At 36.0% G+C, this 13,305-nt stretch overlaps 1 pseudogene; it reads right to left on the minus strand.

Moving 5' to 3' along the window:
• The window catches only part of LOC149155696 (putative glutathione S-transferase), a 97,307-nt pseudogene that overhangs the window by 58,084 nt on the left and 25,918 nt on the right, over positions 1 to 13,305 (minus strand).

The following is a 13,305-nucleotide window of genomic DNA, read 5'->3' on the forward strand; positions in this document are numbered from 1 at the left end:
TCTGTCATGCCACTTAGTTCTTTGGTGCTGAACTAGATCGGTCCTTAAAATTACATCTTGTCTTATTTCATCTAGCTCATTCAGCTGCTCCATTCTGTGCTTTTGGGCTTCTGATAGATTCATCCCTAACTGAACTGCCATCTTGAAGGTCTTGACTTGGAACTCAATGGGGAGCAAGACTTCTTTCCCATAAACAAGTTCATAGGGAGAATGTCCTGTTGTGTTCCTCCATGTAGTTCTATAGGCCCATAAGGCTTCAGGAAGCCTTTCTGCCCAATCTCTTTTGTGAAGATGAACAGTCTTGGTGATGATGCTCTTAAGAACTTTGTTTGTGGATTCCACTTGACCATTTGCTTGCGGATGGTATGGAGTAGATTTTCTGTGCTTGATTTTGTATTCTTCCATCAGCTTTTCCATCAAGTTAGATGTAAATTGACTTCCCTGATCTGTCACAATTTCTCTTGGGACACCAAAACGAGTAAAAATATCCTCAAAAAGAAATTGAACAACTGAATTTTCAGTGGCAGAAGGCAATGCCTTGGCTTCTACCCATTTAGTAACATAATCAGTGCAGACCAATATATACTTCTTTTGTTTAGATGGTGGATTAATAGGTCCAACAAAATCTAAAGCCCATTTCTCAAAGGGTTCGATGATTACCTGTGGCTGTAATGGCATTTCATTTGAAAGGGTTGGTCTCCCAATTCTTTGGCAGCTGTCACACCTTCTAGCATATTGTTTTGCATCTTTGAAGAGAGAAGGACAATAATATCCTAAAGAAAGGATTTTATAGGCCATCCTCTTGTCAGCAAAGTGTCCACCACACAGTTCATCATGACATGCCTTAAGGATGTCAGGAATTTCATCTTCCCGAACACATCTTCTGATCACACAATCTAGCCCTGTTTTAAACAATTCATTAGAAATCCATGAATACTTTGAACTCTCCTGAATGATTTTCCTTTTCTCATTAGGAAATAAGTGTGGAGGTAGCTTCCCTGTAACCAAATAGTTAGCAATATCTGCATACCAAGGAGTTTTAGTAGTTACTGGAAACAAATATTCATCTGGAAACTTATCCTCTACGGGAGAATCTTCGTTAGTATTTTGGATTCTAGACAAGAAATCAACTACTGTATTTTGTTTTCCCGGTCTATCTAACACAGTAATATTGAATTCTTGTAAAATTAAAAGCCATCTTGTGACTCTGCCATTAGTAACAAGTTTGTTCATGAGATATCTAATTGCAGAATGATCAGTATGGACAAAAGTTTCATAGCCTGTTATATAATGTCTAAACTTGTTGATTGCATGAACAACGGCTAAGAACTCTTTTTCAGTTACAGTATAATTTAACTCAGTGGGAGTCAAATTTTTACTGGTATAGTAAATGGCATAAGGAACTAAATCCTTTTGACCCAACACAGCTCTTAGAGCTGCGTCTAAAGCATCTGTAGAAATATGGAAAGGAAGTTTCCAATTTGGCCCTCTCAAAATGGGTGCTTCAGATATTCTTGTTTTTAGAGTTTCAAATGCAGATTGACAGTCAGGATCCCACTTGAATTCACACTCTTTTGTAAGTAACTTGAAGAGCGGAGATGCTATCTTGGTGAAGTTTTCAATAAATCTTCTGTAATATCCAGTAAATCCAAGAAAACTTCTAACATCTTTTTGACAATTTGGAATAGGTAACTTGGAGATGACTTCAACTTTTGATCTATCAACTTTAATTCCATCTCCTGAAATATGATGTCCTAAAACAATCCCTTCAGTAAACATCATAAAACATTTTTCATGACTTAATGAAAGATTTGTTTCTTTACATCTTATAAGGACTTTTTCCAAATTTTCTAATGCCTCTTCAAATGAATTACCATAAACTGTAAAATCATCCATATAGACCTCTACACAATCATGAATTAGATCAGAAAAGATTCCTAGTACTGCCCTTTGAAATGTTGCAGGTGCATTACATAATCCAAAAGGAAGTACTCAGTAAGCAAAAGTTCCCCATGGATAGGTAAATGTGGTCTTGTCCTGATCTTCAGGTGCTACCTAAATTTGATTGTAACCACTAAAACCATCCAAAAATGAGAAATACTTTTTGCCTGCTAAAGTATCTAATACTTGATCAATAAAGGGTAAAGGAAAGTGATCCTTCAAAGTTGCTTTGTTCAATTCCCTGTAATCAATGCAAACCCTCCATTTACCATTCTTTTTAGGTACTATAACCAAAGGGGAAACCCACCGGCTATCTGAAATGGGGTAAATGAAGTTTACATTAAGTAACTTTTGGAGCTCTTCTTTCACTATCTCCCTAAGGTTTGGATTCATCCTTCTTTGAGGTTGTCTGATTGGTCTATTGTTTTCCTCAATGTAGATGTGATGAATGCAAGTCTTAGGATCAATACCTTTCATATCGGTATACTCCCATGCAAATGCAGTAGAATGTTTTTGCAAGATTTTGGTTAGCTACCCTTGTTGTGATTTTTCCAATTTTCTGTTAATATTCAATGCTTTTCCTGAAAAAACCTCAATGGAAGAACTACCAAACTCTTCCATAGAGAAAAGAGACAATTGTCTAGATGATAGACACTCAATGTCAGAATCCAACTGAAATTGTGTGGAGTCATATTCTGAAGATGGTTCAAAGTTTTCTAATGTGTTCAGAATTTGACTATCTTCACTAATCTCAGAAATGGTAAAGACAGGTTGTATAGTATCTTCATCATCAACCCACTCATTATCCCCTATTTCTATAATTCCTTTTGCTGGAGGATAAAGATTGAACTTCTTTGTCGAATTACCATCAGAAATATACATATCCCCAGACCTACAACTTATGAAAGCATCAGCTGTGGCTAGCCAAGGTCTTCCTAAAATAAGAGGATGTCCTCCTAGATTACTCTTGGGAGTTAAAATCATAAAATCCACTGGATATTCCCAAGAGTCTAGGGAGACTGGAATGTCTTCCAATACACCATCCGGTTTAATAATTGATCGATCTGCCAATTGCAATAAAGTAGGTGTAAAAAGATGATTAGGAAGTTTTAGCTGTTCCATAGTCTGTCTACTCATAATGTTAATAGCAGCCCCTAAATCAATCAAAGTATTTGGTATTTCTACCCCATTGATATGCGTTTTGACAATTGGACTACCGAGATATACATATTTCTGTATAGTAATTTTTCCCATCATGATATCTGCAATTTTTCCTACCAGGTGGATCCTTCTGGTATCTCTTGGTTTCCTTCCTGGTCTTTTAAGGCTCAACTCCTTTATTATTTTTGCTAGAATAGGAACTTCCTTAATGGTTTGTAACAAGGGAATCTTGATACAGACATTCTTCAATTCATCTAGAAAATTATAGTCAGGCAACCAAATTTGTTTTTCCACTCCTTTGTCAATTTGTAATCTTTCAGGAAAAGGAGGTGTGGATAAAGATGCAGGTTGCTCAACTATGGGAGTTGTGGGGGTTAATTCTTTTTCTTTTTCTTTTTCTTTTTGAGTATTTGGGTTTTGAAGAGATACTTCAGAACCCTTATTGGCTTCAAGAGATTCTTCTTCAAAAATGCTTTGCTTTTGATCATTTATAGAAGGCTTATCTAAGACTCTACCTGATCTGAGTTGTACTTCATTGAGAGGAACAATCATATAGGTAGGAAATGGTTGACCTTCCAACATGTAAGCAGTTTGAGGATTTTTATTATTGGGGTTTGGCAATGGCTGAGAAGGAAGTTGATTTGACTTCTGTTGGAATGGAAGCAAGAGTTGAGAATTTGGATTCTGTTGAGAAGGTTGTTGTTGTTGTTGAAATGGCAATGATAGTTGTGGAGCTTGTTGATTTTGAAAAGATGGAGGATACTGGTAAAATTGAGCGAATCTCCCATAAGGATTTTGCATACCTTGTACCCATGATTGAAAAGGATTTTGAGGTTGGGACCAAGGTTGTTGCCAAGGATTCCAATTTGGTGGGGGTTGAAAATTCATAGAGTTGTTAAACCCTTGATTTTGTTGCCCCTGCCAAGGTCTCCTTGCTACAAAACAGAGAGATTCAAGTGTATTTGGATCTTCTTGAAAGACAACTTTGAGCCCAGGGATTGAAGGACAATCCTTGGTCTCATGATTCTCTGAACAAATTACACATGTCTCTACAACTTTTGCATCCAAGGGACATTCCCTTAGAGCATGTTTCTTCCTACACTTTGGGCAAAAGATGGCCAAAGCCTCAGCTTCTGCTTTCTGCTTATTGTGAATCTTAAGGGTGTCTAGTTGTTCACTAAGACTTCCTAAGATATCAGTTTTAAATTCATCAAGCATATTGCCAATCTCAGCCCTACTTACTGATCCAGTTGCAGATTTGTTTGCTCTGATGAGAGAAGGATCTCTAGGCCCTTTTTGAGTTTTAGACTTCCCCCTTGAGAGATGGACACATAGTTCTGCTATATCATTGAGTGAAAGTTGAGATATATCTCCTTTCCCCATCATGTTCAAAATATCTATCCATTCATCTCTAATGGATTTCAATAGAAGGGCTTTTAAGGTCTCCTCATCTAAGTTGTTCATTTTTGCTCTTTTCAAGTTGTATTGAAATCTTTCAAGCAAATCCTCCAAATTTTCATCTTCTTTTTGCATCATTTTGAATACCTCATCCTTCTGATTGGTGGGCATACAATAGTCCAGGTACCTATCCAAAAATGCCTGTTTCATATCATTCCAAGACCTAATGGATTGAGTGAGTAATCCCATGAACCATTTCAAGGCTGCTCCTTTCAATGTTGAAGGAAACAGTTTGAGTTTTTGAGAGTCATCCAGATAATCATAAGTTCAACAAACGACTTCAAACTCAAATAGAAATGTTTCAGGGTCCTCATTTCTCATCCCATGGAAGTTTGGGAGGACAGATGGTGAGATATTTTTCATGGTGGCTCGGGAGTCCTCATCGACTATAAGAAATCCGAATGAGTTATCTCCATCCCTATTTCCCCCAATGTTACCTCGACCTCCTCCATTGTTTCCTCCTCCTCCTCCTCCTCCTCTACCTCTACCTCTACCAAATCCAGGTGCTCCTTCTTCTGTCATGGTAGTCTCCCCGGAGACTTCAGAGTTTTCCGGTTCCTCTACTAAGGTTGAACGAGAAGGAATTTCTCCCTCTTCTTCAAATGATTCTACTTCTTCAATTACAATTTGTCCTCCTATGGAAGGAAGAAAAGGGTCTCTTTCTGATTCAGATTCGATAGATGGTGTGGGAGAGTCAACTATTGCCTCTTGAATTCCAGGAATCCTAGGGCTAGGAGTGTAAGTTGGAGATGATGGAGGTGTCTCTTGTCTATTCCTTGAAGTAGACGGACTTGTAAAAATCGAACTCTTGGCTCTAGCTAAAAACCTTCCCCTAGAATCTCTTGCTCTATGCATGTCATTTTTTTATTTTCCTTCAAGTCGGGGTAATAATTCTCTTTCTGATCTTCCAGATCACTCTAGGTGCAAGAACAGAGCATACTCAAGAAACTATAAAACCAATAACTTTCTCTTTTCTGATCCTCCAGATCACATTAAGTGCAAGAGGAGAGCATACTTTGAGAGGTTATCAATTTTCCTTCCTTGAAATTTTCTTGTTTTTTTTTTTTTAAGAATTGGCTACCTAATTTCACTTCCCCGACAACGGCGCCAAAATGTTTGGTCAATTTAGTGATGTCTAAATTGCAACTTTTAAATGTCAACCCGGGGCTCGTAAGCTGATGAAGTGAGGTGTACTATATGTACTTAGGTAACTGTTTTCTTAATCTTTTGTCGTTTTTATCTTTTTAGTTTGTTTTTGATTGTATCTTTCCTAATATGATGTGATGGATATGTAATAAAGCGAGTGAATGTGGGTGATTGTGATGATTTCTAAGTGATTTCTTGAAACTTAAAGAGTATTCTAAAAGAAAACTTGAACAATAACTGAAATAAAATCAAAGCTGAAAATCAAATAAAGGACTAATGGCATCGGCCCAGTATCTCTGCAGCTGATGAAAATGAAAATGAAATCTATATTAAATCAATGAAAAGCAAGAACAACTACTTTACACTATTTTAACTCTTCGTTAAAATCTAATCTATGTGAAATCTAAGTGAGACAAATCACACTATTTTAACCTTTTCTTAATCATGTGAGAACAATTATGAACAGGTCAGCAATGTGAGTCTTAAAGCAAAATAAACCAAGCTGCACTAAGTGATATTTTGGCTCTCAATAAAGATATTGGATTATGGAAAAAGAACCATCAATAGATGAACAACTTGATAACTACTGAGCAGAAAGTAAAGTGCAAGTTAAAGAAATGATACTAATGAAAATCAAACTGCAGAAAAATAAAGGTCAGCAGCCTAGACAAGATGATCACACATGCCACTAGTTGCACAAAGAAAAGAAAAGAAAACTGTCCCGGGCTCGCCTAAGAAACCTGCATAACACACTGATCAGTCATGAACAAAAAGTGCAGAAATGTAAATCAGTAGAATTCAAAGTTTATGTACAGCTATTATACATGTTGAAAACGCAGCAATTAAAAGACATCTGTACAGCTATTATACATGAAACAAGAAAAAGAAATGCTGGAAATTAAAAGTAAAACTACTGTACAGTGGATGCCGCAAACAGGGGCCCTCTGCCTACTTCAGCCAATCCAAAGAGCAGTTACACACTTAGAAACAAAACAGTCTTCTCATAGATTAAACATCAAAATGTCAAGTACAGTGGGGAGCTCAAAATGACAAAACGATTACAGCAACGACTAACTATCCAGCGTTCAAAGACGCTTTATTTATAACAGAGGAAAGCAAACTAACTTAACGAAAACTAAGTTATTCAAGCAGCTGTGTAAAAACACGTAATCTTGCTGTGTCCTCAGATTTAGGCAACGGTCGTTGTGGGCATTCAATCTGCTGTTGGATTCAGGTTTCCCACTGTCTTCGTGGCTGAGGAAGATGCCACCTGTTCTTCACGTGCTCCAAAATAGAACACGCAGAGCCGTGCCACCGCCAATGACTTCTGTTGACCGTATTTGCCTCCTCGTTGACCAAGGGTTTTTATGACTGGTTTGGGTGAGCTAGAAGGACACACACCATGTCCTCAGTTCCACGAACTTGCCCATGTGGCTCTTCTTCCTGGAGGACACCTGGAACATATCATTTAATAAAACAGCTGTGGAATCCGGGGTTGGCTGCGGAAACCGGGATCAGCTGCGGAAACCCTGTGTGAGCTGCGGAAACGCAGCACTTTGAACCAAAATTCTAAACCAACAACAGTCATTAGCATAATTAGCAAACCATGTAAAAAGTCCTAAAATACAATGATTTGAGCAATTTGATGGAGGGAATGAGTGGCAAAAGAAGGAAATGAATAGGAAAAGGAGGCTGAGAGGATGTGTAAATAAATGCAGGTTTGAGGCTCAACACCGCCTCTTTTTTCTTCCAGGGCTCTGATGATGTTGAAGTCGCCCCCTCCAACCCAGAGTGGAAATTGTCTGTTAGAATTCAGAGTCGTGAGAGTATCCAGAAGCTCCAGTTTCTGATTCAATTGTTGCGGGAAGTAGACATTTGAATGGTGTCCATGAATGTCTGTTCGTGTGAGATGAAAAGTGGCTTGGATGAAGAAATGAGAAGCGTGGAAATCGTGAAGACTGAGAAGTTGTGGGTTCCAGATGATCGCTAGTCCCCCCGATGCACCTGAGGCATCCACAGTGACGGAGCTGCAGCCGGCCCAGATCTTTCTCAGAATCTTTTCTAAGGTGGTACTGTTGCTTTTTGTTTCTTGAAGAAAAACTATGGAGGGCTTTTCTTGCTGTATCACATTTTTTAACATTCTATGTTTGGAAGCACTGTTCAAACCTCTTACATTCCAGGAGAGAAGCTTCATGAGGAACTATGGGGTTGAGATTTGTAGTACTTTGTCAGCTTAGGGAATCTTCCCGATTCCATGAGCAGTTCTCCTAGTATGATGGTCCTCTGTAGGTCCGTTTTGCACCCTCTTTTTTTTGTTTCTTTCAGGATTTTCTTTCCATCCCAAGGGCTTCCTGCTTGTATTCCTAAGAATTTGTTGTGATGTGCTTTGCTGAGAACTCCTTCTAGCCTTTCAATTTCCCATGGAGGGATTGAGTTATACTCTTTTTGTTTGCAGGCTGTCTCGAGCATGAGTATGTCTAAACCTTCTAAGCTGATACTCTCTGGATCTTCATCCATTTTTGAGGGCATGTTTTGTTCTTCCCTGGGATTATTGTCCTGAGTACTAAGGATTAGAGCCGCTTCCAGATCCATTGAAGAAGGTTGTGCTGCATTTTCTGGATCAGATATCTTATGAGCAGGGGAGACGAGAGGGCTTGAAGGAACTGAGTCAGCTGAAGTAGGAGGATGCTTGAGGATCCTGGAGGGAGAAGGTGTTTCAGCGTTATCCAAGGATGAAGCTGGAGGATTTTCAGAAGGTTCACTAGGGGTGAGTATTGCAAATCTGTTCTGGGAATCTAGCTTTTTGGATCTATCAGGAGCAGGGGTAGGTTTCTTTGCATGACGACGACGATTAGGGATTTTGATGAAGCCTTCTGAGTCTGTGCTTGGATCATTGACAGAGGGTTTGGGTTGAGGATTGAGGGGACAATCCCTGAAGAGATGGCCATGCTCATGGCACTTCCTGCAGTGAAAAGGAATGTGCTCATAATCTAAAGATGGAATCCACTCAAAGTCGTCGTGGAAAAGACTTACCGTATCTGCCAGATCTTTGGAGATGTGCATTTGGACACAGATCCGGGCGTAAGAAGTGTATTTGCAAGTTTTAGTTTCCTCAAAAGCTTTGATGAAGGTCCCCAGGCTGTTGCCTATGTCCCTTAGAGTTTCCTCCTTCCAGTATTCTGCAGGAAGGGAATACATTCATATCTAGACAGGAGCCCAGCTGAAATCCTCCTTGTCTGGATCGAATCTTTCTTTCCATTCTCTTAAGAACAGTCCAGAAGAATTAAAGAAATACGGACCTCCTTCAAATATTCGTGATTTGTCCTCCAGACAGTTAAAGATTGCCGTGAAGAAGCCTTTGGGGCCAAGCTGCAAAGTAACTTGTCCCTTAGGCTTCCATTTTGAAGCGATCCAGCCATTTAGGGCCTTTTCAGAAGGCCAGAATCCGAGGAACTTGCCGATGAGTGCATGATCCCTCATAAATTGAATTTCGCCATTGATTCGTTCGCTGGGTAGCTCGACTTTAATTCTTTCAACCTTTTTTGGTATGCATGTGGATGAAGTCGCCTTTGTTGGTATCTTAGGAGCTTTCTCATTCCCGCCACTATCTTTGCCAGTGTCATCGCATGTAGCAGCAGCTTCTTCTTCATTAGTAGCCGAATCTGGTCCTTGTTTTGTTTCATGGAGGCTTGCTGATTTGTGCAATGGATCATTGTGTATTTCCCTTGAGTTGTTAGAGGTTGAGCCAGAGTATGGAGGGGGGGAGGATCCCGCCCCTCCTGGGAGTGCAGTCATTAGAGGACCATCAGTCAGGGCGCTTCAGATTGAAGATTGAGCGCTACGTGAAGCAAGGGTTTCAGTATGGAGAGCCGAGGCGATTTCGAATCGCATTTGCAGAGTGTGTTTTTACCATCGGTTCCACTTGCTTCAAACAAGTCGTTTTTTAAAAATCAAAGCTTAAGGTATTATAAGGCAACTATTTAAAAATTTTGTTGTGTTTTTCTTTTAAATGAGTATTTAAGGAACTTATAGTTTAGATGTTGGATTGTTTTCTGGAGAATTATTTAAATGTGTTACCCATTATTTGAAAAACTTAAACGAGTCTCGATCTATTTAACTTCAGATCTTTGATGTGTTTAGAGGGATCAAATCCCTCGAGGTGAAAACCTTCTGAGGAAAAGTTTGCACCTCGAGGGATTTGATCCCTCTCGGCGCATGATAGATTAGGAGTTAGATGGTAGGTTTCAGTTGAGGGAAAAAATTACACATTTTTAGATTATCATTATTATGTATATGTTTGAGATAAACTTCATACTTTGAAATTTATATGATGTTTTCTTTCTTTGACATGACTATATCATTCTCTTCTTTAATTTTCTTTTTGTTGCTTGCATTGAATGGTTTGTCTGTGCTTTGATGCTTTGAGTGGTTTGTTTGTTTATGTGTTTCGATTTGAATGATAATGCTTGTGAATGTTACAATTCTTGTGTTATATTTCTATATCTATATGTAATTGTCTGTTAGTAATTAGTTGGTGATAAAGAAGGGAGAGAATCTTGAATGGTTTGTATGTCTGTGCTTTGATTCTTTGATTGGTTTGTGAGTTTATGTGTTTCGATTTCAATGATAATGCTTGTGAATGTTACAATTCTTGTGTTATATTTCTATATATGTATGTAATTGTATGTTAGTAATTAGTTGGTGATAAATAAGGGAGACAATATTGTCAATATTTAGACAGAGAATTGAGAATTGGTAGTGCACATTTATTTCATTTACTTTTAGGTATCACAACCTTTTCCAATTAATAATTATTAATAGTTCCCTTACTAAATATATCTTCAAGAGTAAGATTAGTCTTACTAAATATATCTTGAAGAGTAGTTTTAATAATTTACTGAATCAAGATTACTCTTACTAAATATACCTTGAAGAGTAGTTTTAGTAATTTAATGCATCAAGATTACTCTTGAAATCATTTGTTTCATTGCTAATGTTTGAAATAATTTACTTCCTTCAAAAGTTTTAATGAATTTTTTTATCCATAGTTTGTTTTGGAAAAGTCAAGAAATAATGTAATTTTGATTTTTTTTAACGAGTGGCGAGACTTACAAAATATTCACATTATTTTTTAGTTTTTACATCTTTTCATATCGATTATATGAAAAGGAAAGTTGAGATCATAAACTATTCAATTCTTTAACTTGAACTATTGTAGCAAACTTCATACCTTGTCTCTCTTGCTCTCCAATTTGAATAGGTTGAATCACTATAACACAAAAACCAATCCGCATTGTCAATCATTTTTTTGTACCATCATACATTGAGTTACATCAAATCAGAAATCATGATCTACACTGAAATCAATGCATCTCATGCACACAATCAAATAAAATTAGAAAACATAAACACTAAAATCAATGAATCTAATGCAAAAATTCATATAAAATTATAAATCAACATCCACACTAGAATCAATGCATCTAGTGAAACCCTCTTGCTCTCCAATATTAATAGGTTGAATTACTATAATACAAAAAACAATGCACATTGTCAATCATTTTTTTTATGCCATCATACATTGAGTTACATGAAATTAGAAATCATCATGTACACTGAAATCAATGCATTTAATGCACACAATAAAATAAAATTAGAAAGCATATACACTAAAATCAATGAATCTAATGCAAGAAATTAAATAAAATTATTAATCAACATCTGCACTATAATCAATGCATATAGGGCAACCAATCAAATAAGATTAGAAATCAACATCTACACTGAAATCAATGCATCTAGTGCAAGAAATCAAATAATATTAGAAATCAATGTCTACACTAAAATAAATGCATCTAGTGCAAGAAATCAAATAAGATTAAAAATCATCATCTACTCTGAAATCAATGCATCTAGTGAAAGCAATCAAATAGGATTAGAAATCACCATCTACACCAAAACCAATGCATCTAATGCAAGAAATCAAATAGAATTAGAAATCACCATCTACATCTAAATCAATGCATTTAGTTCAAGAAATCAAATAAAATTAGAAAATATCTACACTGAAATCAATGCATCTAGTGCAAGTAATCAAACATGATTAGAAATCAACATCTTGTAACAACCCAAAATAAACATGTAATTAATTAACTAATCAAGTTCAAACTATGAGTAACACTTACCTGTGGTTGAAGTCTGCTTACCGCGACAAGGTTTTGGGGATGAATCTCCACCCAACCGTAGGCTCAATTGTGCAAGGATTTGCTACAACTAGCCACCCTCGAGTCCTCAATCAACGTACTACTGCCAATGAATCTTTTGTCTTAAAACACTATTCTCCCAAGAGAATAGATGATAGAAACTCGGAAAGATGGAATGCCTCCCATCCTCCTCACCCTCTGGGACATGCACACACTCCATGTGTCTACATGCGAATTTGATTTTTAGCTTTCTTTACTTTTTCATTTTTTAGTTTTCTTGTTTCATTTATTTTCTTTTCTTCATCTTGTTTTATTTTCTTCTTTTTCTTGTTTTATTTCTATTTATTCTTGTTTAGAGAATAACCATTTTTATTTTTATTTTTATTTTTTATTTTGTATATATTTTTAATATCATTTATCATTTATTATTTTTATTATTTAAGTGATTTATTATTTATATTATTTATTATTTTTACTCTTTATTATTTGTTATTAAGGGGAGGGATATCATCAAATAAACTGGCCCACTTGACCCATTTGTTTTTTGAACTTGTGATGAAAGTTCGATTTGGAATTTTTTTAAATTTTGATGTCTTATGTTTAGAAATTAAAACGTACTATTTATATATTTATATATTTTATATTTAAAATTATTTGATAACTTTTCACGATAATATCCAATGAGGGTACCTCTTTTTAGAATGCATAATGCAAAATAAACTTTGTGGTTTGTACAAACGATGTGCATTCTTGGGTTGTCCTAGTTAATTATTATTTTTCTTTCTAATTAAATGAGATATTCATGTAAGCATTTAGTGTATTTAATGTACATTTTGTAATAAATATAAATATGGATTTCAGAGCTATTATAATAGGAGTTTAGTTTGAATTGAGTTATTGTAAAGTTTTATAGTAAAATTTGATATAGAAAAGAATGAAACTCATAAACTAAATAGTTTATTTTATTATGTGATATGATGTGCATTCTTGGGTTGTCCTAGTTAATTATTATCTTTTCTTTCTAATTAAATGAGATATTCATGTAAACGTTTAGTGTATTTAATGTACATTTTGTAATAAATATAAATATGGATTTCAGAGTTATTATAATAGGAGTTTAGTTTGAATTTAGTTATTGTAAAGTTTTATAGTAAAATTTGATATAGAAAAGAATGAAACTCATAAACTAAATAGTTCAGTTTATTATATGATATGAGTTGGATTGGGGTTTTGAAGTAATGCTTTAAATGAAGGATTGATTTACACATAATTATTAATGGATTTGGTTCGAGGGGTGTGAAGTTAATGGTAGTGGATTGGAATTTTAATTTTAAATTTTGATGGCTAATTTAATGGTTCTATTATTAGTAAGAGATAATATTTATTAGTTTTTTGC

This window comes from Pinus tabuliformis, chromosome 9 (genome assembly GCF_031772625.1).
Source record: "Pinus tabuliformis cultivar Carrire ecotype Pingquan chromosome 9, CPIR1, whole genome shotgun sequence".
Classification (NCBI taxonomy): Eukaryota; Viridiplantae; Streptophyta; class Pinopsida; order Pinales; family Pinaceae; genus Pinus; species Pinus tabuliformis.